We start from the raw sequence: 211 nt of genomic DNA, 5'->3' as shown, positions 1-211 counted from the left end.
GGCTTTCGGAGGTCCACGGAGCCTCCAAAAGGCTCCTAAGAGAAGGAGTCGCAAGTCCGGGTTAGCTGCCCGAACCCCAAGAGCCATGATTCCGGCCCCAGTTCTGGCCCCAGCAGCCATGGTTCCGGCCCCAGTTCTGGCCCCAGCAGCCATGGTTCCGACTCCGGTACCGGCCCCAGCAGCCATGGTCCCAGCCCCAGAAGCCATGGTT

The 211-nt window shown here is 64.5% G+C and overlaps 1 protein-coding gene across 1 annotated transcript in view; it reads right to left on the bottom strand.

Moving 5' to 3' along the window:
• Positions 1-211, bottom strand: part of LOC104961756 (kinesin-like calmodulin-binding protein homolog) — a 17,695-nt gene that overhangs the window by 6,620 nt on the left and 10,864 nt on the right. The gene's annotated exons all lie outside the window — the stretch shown is intronic.

The sequence above is a fragment of the Notothenia coriiceps genome, unplaced genomic scaffold (assembly GCF_000735185.1).
Source record: "Notothenia coriiceps isolate Sejong01 unplaced genomic scaffold, NC01 NC01_scaffold00033697, whole genome shotgun sequence".
Classification (NCBI taxonomy): domain Eukaryota; kingdom Metazoa; phylum Chordata; class Actinopteri; order Perciformes; family Nototheniidae; genus Notothenia; species Notothenia coriiceps.
Note: the sequence above shows the minus strand (reverse complement) of the source record. Positions and strands in the feature narration are given on the sequence as shown.